The sequence below is a fragment of the Corapipo altera genome, unplaced genomic scaffold (genome assembly GCF_003945725.1).
Source record: "Corapipo altera isolate COAL_440 unplaced genomic scaffold, ASM394572v1 44, whole genome shotgun sequence".
Taxonomy (NCBI): Eukaryota; Metazoa; Chordata; class Aves; order Passeriformes; family Pipridae; genus Corapipo; species Corapipo altera.
The window spans coordinates 10,008,560-10,015,727 of NW_020884880.1; the positions used below are offsets into that span (position 1 = coordinate 10,008,560).

At 38.1% G+C, this 7,168-nt stretch overlaps 1 long non-coding RNA gene across 1 annotated transcript; it reads left to right on the top strand.

Annotated features, from left to right (window-relative positions):
- The first annotated feature begins 498 nt into the window (after positions 1-498).
- Positions 499-6,607, top strand: LOC113945167. The gene is made up of 4 exons (XR_003526972.1): positions 499-586; positions 5,459-5,570; positions 6,102-6,209; positions 6,528-6,607. It is a non-coding gene; the product is annotated as an uncharacterized LOC113945167 (long non-coding RNA).
- Positions 6,608-7,168: the final 561 nt, after the last annotated feature.

A 7,168-nucleotide genomic window follows, 5' to 3' on the forward strand; every position in this document is an offset into this window, starting at 1 on the left:
AGTCATTTTTAGGTATTCCCTCTGTGGCAATGTCATTGCCCTGTCCCTGTCTCGATTTTGCTTTGCCATCTCTTTCTCCTCAAATTCCCATCACACTACTATGAGCAACCCTTGCTATCCACTGCTTCATGTCTAGAGGAGAAGCAGATAAGTCAGTAGCATGTTCTTTTCCAGACACCTTCCACTCAAGGAGGAGAGAGCAGCACTGGTTGTGCTGCTTGGAGCTTCTGTGTGAAGCAGGCAAGGACACTGATATGGCAGACAGCAGGCACTTCTACTTCCTTCGGAAAACACTTAAGAAGCCCTAGGTGGTGACTTCAAAGACCATTTATTCACTGCCCAGAGGAATGAATATTTTGTAATACAAAATGAATCGAATTTCAAAGCCTGTAAAGGTCAAAAGCAGCCTCTGGCCAAACAAGAGGAAGAAGCCATGGGAATTACACCTCTCCATGAGAGGCCACTTTATCACAAACAACCCTTGTGAAGTCACACATGCAAAGATTTAACCACAAACCTCTACAGGGTCTGATGGATGAGAAGTGATCGCTCACCCCTCAGACAGGCAGAGACCAAAAGCACCGAGGTGATGCAGTTTCACTTTACCTGCTTTTGTTCTTTAGGCTTTAATAAGTGTCACTTTAGGCTTCTTTGGTACTAACCTCTCTCGAAATAGGACTGTGAGCAGCCATTTTCATTGGTGCTTAGGCCAGGTCAGAATCTGCAGGTGTGAAAAGCCCTGTGCAGTGATAGTACTCACTCTCTTTAAACAAGTGCAAGAGATGGAGAGCCTGGGAGAACTAACATAAGAACTTGTCACAGTTCAGCAGCCTCCCCCCCAATTATTCCTCTTTGAATTACATCTAATACTCCTTCTATTTGCTGTATGGAACAGTACAGACCTCTGTGATTTTCCAAAGGAATTGAATATAAAGTACCCTGCTGTCACTGGTTTAAGCTCTTGCCACCTAGAGCGGAATATAATGGGTAAGAATAAGCAAAATCATGTAAACATTCAGAATAAAGGGTTAAAGAGAGACTTTGGCTGCCTTATTCAAGACCAATGTGGCACTAGTGTGTATCCTAATGTATTCTTTACCTTATCACCAGATTTCTAGCCATTTCACACATTTCAGGGGAAAAATATTCTTTGATGATTTTTTTATGTCCTAGGGGTTTTTTGGTATCCTGTTGCCAGAAAAAAAAGCCAAACAAATAAAAGCAAGCAAGCAAACAAACAAACAAACCCAAACAGACATCACAAGCAGTGGTGCAGGCTTCAGAAGAGAGGGAAAATTGACTCATAAAAATTTTCTTATTTAGCTTGTCTGGGATGAAAGACTTAATTTTAAAGCCTGCTAATTTGCAGTTTATCCAATGTTTGCTGCCATTTGATTCTGTAGTCCCTTGTCTTTAAAAGCAGACTACTTGTAGTGAGAAGAACCTTTGAATCCAGAGCCTACAGAATTAGTTGGAGATTGGGAAGGATGAACTGGTACTCCTGTGTTTCTGAGCACTGTAGTTCTGTAGCTGTAGGTCACAGAAGAGGCCATCTCTTTCTCTGAGGTTGCTGCTGTTTGTTGGCAGGTGCCAGGGTCTTTGTCTGTGAGAAATGCAATAGGAACCTCACAAAATTCAACAAGGGTAGATACTAAGTCTGCACTTGAGATGGACTAATCCCTTGCGCTGATCCAGGTCAAGGTCTGCCTGACTGGGAAGCAGCCCTCCTGGAAAGGCATGGAAGATATTGGTAAACGGTGGGCTGAAAATGAGAACCAGGGTGTCTTCTGTCATCAAGGAAGGTCAACAGCACCCTGGGCTATATTAACAAGGACAAAAGCCATGAGATTCTATCCCTTTTTACTTTGCACTACATTTGACCACATATACAAAACTGTATGCAGTTTTGGGCCCCCAGTACAACCGAAACATGGATAATCTGCAGCAAGTTCAGTGGAGGGCCACCAAGATAGACAGGGCTGGATCTCTTGCCTAATGAGGAGGCTAGGAAGCTGGGCTGGTTCAGACCAGAGAAGTGATAGCTTAAGGGAGCTTGCCAGGGCCTACTGAAAAGAAGGTCATGCTCCTTACAGTCACACGTACTGAGAGGATGAGAGGCAATAACTTGAAAAAAGAGACAGACTTTATGTAAAGAACAATTTCACTGTGAGGACACTCCAGCAGTGGACAAAGAGGGGATTTGTGATCTTCATCCTTGGAGATTTCCAAGACCAGACTGGATAAACTCTGGAGCAACACGCTCTGATATTCAAGCATGCCCTGAATGCTTGAGCAGGAGGTCAGATGAGAGGCCTCCTGCTATCCCTTCTAATCTCAGTCATTCTGTGAGTATGTGATTATTACCCAGCAGAGGAGTTACTTGATGCTGGAGGCATTTCACTGGTCAGTAAAAGTAGCATACTTCCCATCCTGCACCCGAAAGACTTATATCTAAATGGAATTTAAAAATAAGAAAAATTCAAAAAGCAAGGAAAAAATCCTGACTTAATCAGTGTATGGCTTTAAAGTTAGTTTGTTGAAGACAGCATCCACCTTCACTTGAAGATAATGGACAAAATAGAGTACAATTGTCATCTGGATCAGGTTAAATTGAGGCAGAACTGTTGCCCTGTCATGACCTTCTATGTGAACAACATCAGCACCACTATGTTTCAGCTCCCACCACATGGTGCCTCCAAAGAGAAGAGAGAAGCAGTGCTTTGTAGCTGCCACCTGCGAATCTCTAATTATTGACAGGTACTTTGCAATGGAGTACTAGAACAGGATAATTGCTGGAGGTAGAATTGGCAAGAGCAGTATATGGGAGACATGTTCAATTGCACATGAGTATGGTAGGTGAACTATAAAAAAAGCAAGCCTGCCATTATCTGTTGAACAGCTGGCAACTCTGGGTCTTCCATTTTGTTTACGGCAGAATGGACAAAAGGCTTGTAGTGTCAGCAGTAAAGAGCCTAGGGACTGTATGCCTTGTAAAGGTATGCTGGATGCCTTTATGAGCCATAGCTCAAGCTTTTGTGACAATAACAGTGAGGCATTACAAGTCTATTTGCAAGATTAGGTCTAAATGTCATCCCCAGAGTGCAGTATAAAAACTAATGAATTTTTTTATTCTTTATCATTGAGATCAACATTCTCCGTAGGAATTTGCATTTCTATATGACCCTTGTGTAAGCCAGCTTGCGTGGGAGGGGGATCAATTTTGAGATTCATCAGTAGTGTTGTCTGTCCTACTGAAATATTCCATTTATACTAAATCATCCACCAGTATATATTCCATGTATAACTCTGCAGCCAGCCTTAGAAGTAAAACAAGTACTTGTACGAGAAACACAACTACTACTTTTCGTTGCAAAATGTTTTACTATGTATTTGTGTCTTACAACTGCTCTGCCTCACAGATTCCTCAATATCTACTCTGAGAAGTGAGTTTACACTGCAGTCTTCCACTCATTGGGAGCACTAGCTGGGCTTATCAACCAGATATTTTAACAGACTTTGGCTTCAAGTCGCAGGAATCTTTATACCCCAGCACTTTTTTTGGTTTCCAACAGGTATGTTCATCAGTTTGAACACTCAAAATCATTACTTGAGAATGTTATTAGTTGAGCAGAGGTGCAACACCTATAGATTGAGGACATAATCCACCAGGTCATGAAAATAAGAGAGAGATTGAAAAAGTACTATAAGGATTAAAAACATCTTACCATGTCATCAAATCCGAGATTCAGAGCCTTCCCCCCTAAAAAAACATTGCTACACATTCGAGATTCAAATCTCACTCTTGTTTTAGCAGTGAGGATATTCCTTATAGAAGGATATTATGAAAAGAAAGGATTCTCTCCTCTAGCTTGCCTTCTCATATCAAGAATGTCTGATATGGAATTGGGAGAAGATGAGCATGCCAAATGGGGGGATGCTGGAACCATTCTGCGAAAAGAAGGAGCCAGGAAAGAATGCACAGTGCAGCTGTGGGACCTAAACAGCAGGTTGCAGTCATGCAGGAACATTTCCTTCATTTTAGATTCATCATGCATTTGTTTCTAGAAAATTGAGCCCTTATCTAAAAAGTCCACTTCTAATATTGTTAGTCTTTTGTGTCACTGTTGTCTCAAGTAGTACCTACCAAAGCAGCAAACTTCTCCTGTGCTACTGGGAAAAGCAAACTTTTCCTCATCCCATTAATACCGCACATGAAGTGAAAACCTTTTTATAAATTCCATTTAGGGTCTTATACCAGCCAAATTTACAGATGTTTCACAAAGGTATGCAGAAAGTCCTGGGCATTTTCTATTGACTACATATTTTCTAGCTTGAATTTGTTTTGGATACAGAGATCATCCTTTTAGAGGAAGTCAGAAATGTCTACAGGTCTTCCATCCATTTCTGTATAAAGACTCAGAGAAAAGTCAGCCTAAACAGAGTGTCCAAAGCTAACAACTTTCCTGATTAACTCGTATTATCCAACATGCTGCATTTTGCGAGGGAAAAAAATTCTCAAAGATGAGAGAGAGAAAAACTGAAGCAAACAAAAAAATCACACTTTGAAATCCATCCTTTTGGCAGCTGTCCCTTTCTCGTTTTGGCAGACAGAGAATTGCTGGCAGGACTGGTGAGGGAAGGGTAAAAGACAAATGGTTCATGATGAATCCTTTAACTAAGCTGATATTTCAACACAGTGCCTGCCAGCATTTTTCTTTGGCATATGCTTTATAGAACATACATGACAAGCACTTCGGCAATGTTAATATATTGGCATTACCTGGTTTATTATTCGTCTCCCTCTGAATCAGACCCCAGACTTTCAGGAGACTATCACATAGAAGTCCTCTTTTTTCCCCTAGCATTTATTTCTCTGTGTGCAAAAATGAAACTAAAACTATGCTATCATGATTTAAAAAATCCAACAAACTAGCCTTTTAAGATTAGTATATTAATTATCACTATACTAGCTTTTGGAATAATGTACTACCGGCTTTCAGGAATAAGGTGTATCAAACAGCTCCACTCCTTGGGTGAATCACTTCAAGTAAAATAAAAATAAATAAGATAATTAATTTTTTAGAATCTAAAATAAAAATATAGATTTGAAGATAATTATTGGGTTTTATTATGTTTTTTGTACTGAGGAAAACAAAATATCTCAAACTCTGCGAGGAAAAAGAAAAACAAACAAAAAACCAATCTGGAAACTTCATTTGATTTTCATTACAGTTAATGGCAAAATTTGCATTGCCTTGCACTACACACTACATACATGGAAATTCATTTAATCTGTAAATTTGAATAAAAAAATAACATAGCTACTCCAATGTGTTGAAGAAGAGAATTAGGTTAATTTTTTTGTTCATTCATTCTTTTTTTATTTATTTTTTCTTTCTTGCTTGCTAATTACTTAATTAATTATCTTTTTAACAAATTTCCCTTTGTTTTCCTAAAGTTCCCACAGGTGGCATTCCCCACATTTACCTCTTTTGCAGAAGACACTGCAGTTTCAAGGAGTCAGCCCATGAGGACTTACCATTCACTAAATGTTGTGTCTGCATGATGAAGTATGTATGAACACAGCTGATGGTCAAGAAGATTTTTTCTGACATTTTTTAATTAAGTTGTTAATGCTTAGTTGTATAAATTCCTTATAAGTGTATCTTGCTCCAATATAGCATGACACTGTAAAAATCACTGGTGAGGTAGTAAGTGGAGGAAATGCCATAAGATACATGCAATACAGTGTACTATTTTCTGGTCAGAATTTAATTAGTTCTCCTTCTTTCTAACAGCCTACCTTCATTTCTCACCCCTGCTAACAAAAGATTAAAAATGTAAAAGAAATATTGCAAACTTTACCCTCTGAAATACTATAATGAATTCAGGCTTTATTGCAGGAAATATTGTTTGTTTGTAAGAAGAGACAAAAAAAGATTATAGGTTTGATTTTTTTTCCTTATTTGAATTGATTCTAATGTTAGGATTTATTAATAGAAGGAAACTGAAATGCGAGTACCTAAAAAGGCAATACGGAAGAACTGAACAAGCTATGGAAAGCATGAATAACAAACCATATATTTTTCCTGCCGTGACAGGGCACTGCATAAAAACACCAGGGGATGGATGCAAACAATGTGCTGGTGAGAGTGACAATAAAACAGAGATGACAACATAAAGAGAGAATGATGAATGTGTTAACACAGGTAAGAGAGTTGGATAAAAGATCACGGAATAGTAGAAAATTCACTCTAAGCAGATCTTGAATAGTCTAACAGGAAATAGTGTTATTGTTAGATGTGGATTTGATAGAGAATGTGGTGACAACAGAGAGCGAGAAAATCTTTGAGTTTATATGGAGAGATTTATATTTATGCTTCTGGGTACACATTTATAGATATTTATACTAAATATATATTTTGATATCCTTGCAATAAATTTCTATAACCATATGATAAACTGTATTTATTATAGTTAACACCCTTTGCCTGCCTTACCTGTGCTACTTTCCATTTTCTTTTCAGCTGGTGATTTCTCTAAGCAACTCAGAACTGCTGTCAGAATTGTTGAAACCTGCCAGAATTTTTTTTCTTCTTTTCTTCCCGAACACCTCCAGAGATTGAGAATTCTCCTCCTCTGCTGCATTCTGCTTTGTATCTATCTTGAATTACTCTATTTTGTATTAGTTTAGATTTAAAGGTCCAATATCTCTTATCTATCAAGGATGAGAAAAACAGAGGAATTGAGGCTGTTATTATATGAAAAACTGGCATTAATATAACAGACTGATTTCTTAAAGATGGTATTCCTAAACAGTTGAAAGAAAGATGCTAGTCTATAAAAGAAAGTAACAAAACCAACATTTTTTTTTGTTTAAATGTTGATTTTCATTTCAAAAGATTAATAACAATAAATCTATTGAAGTTACACAGTTTTTAATAATGGCTACCTGCCCAGGATTAGTCTCTAAAAGTGTTGTTTTTCAACAGTTGAACCAGCAAAGATGAAAAACCATTGACTATAGTAGGTTTTATATTGTGCCCTTAGATGTATACAGGTCTACGTAATTTTATTCTATTGCTTGTTAGCACTCTCATGTTTCACCTCTTATGGTTGCTCAATGAGTGGTTCTTTTAAAAACCTTTCTCTTTATGCCATTATTTTC